We start from the raw sequence: 481 nt of genomic DNA on the forward strand, positions 1-481 counted from the left end.
GGGGGGGGGGGGGACAAGCAGCACCCGTCAACTGTCTGATCCCCGAAAACATTGTTATCTTATATATGAGGCAACAAGCCTCTTACACTGTTCGTAATGTTCATCATCATCATCATCATTTAACGTCCGCTTTCCATGCTAGCATGGGTTGGACGATTTGACTGAGGACTGGTGAAACCAGATGGCTACACCAGGCTCCAATCTGATTTGGCAGAGTTTCTACAGCTGGATGCCCTTCCTAACGCCAACCACTCTGAGAGTGTAGTGGGTGCTTTTACGTGTCACCCGCACGAAGGCCAGTCAGGCGGTACTGGCAACGGCTACGCTAAAAATGGTGTATCTTACGTGCCACCTGCACAGGAGCCAGTTCGGTGGCACTGGCAACGATCTCGCTCATTGATACAAAAAGGAGGCATTACACCTCTTACTTTGTTTAAACAAAATGAGGTTTCAAACCCCTCCTCAATTCATAACATTGAGG

General features: G+C 48.9%; 1 protein-coding gene across 1 annotated transcript in view; it reads right to left on the minus strand.

Annotated features, from left to right (window-relative positions):
- The window catches only part of LOC106881777 (ubiquitin carboxyl-terminal hydrolase 20), a 71563-nt gene that overhangs the window by 31728 nt on the left and 39354 nt on the right, over positions 1-481 (minus strand). The gene's annotated exons all lie outside the window — the stretch shown is intronic.

This window comes from Octopus bimaculoides, chromosome 27 (assembly GCF_001194135.2).
Source record: "Octopus bimaculoides isolate UCB-OBI-ISO-001 chromosome 27, ASM119413v2, whole genome shotgun sequence".
Taxonomy (NCBI): domain Eukaryota; kingdom Metazoa; phylum Mollusca; class Cephalopoda; order Octopoda; family Octopodidae; genus Octopus; species Octopus bimaculoides.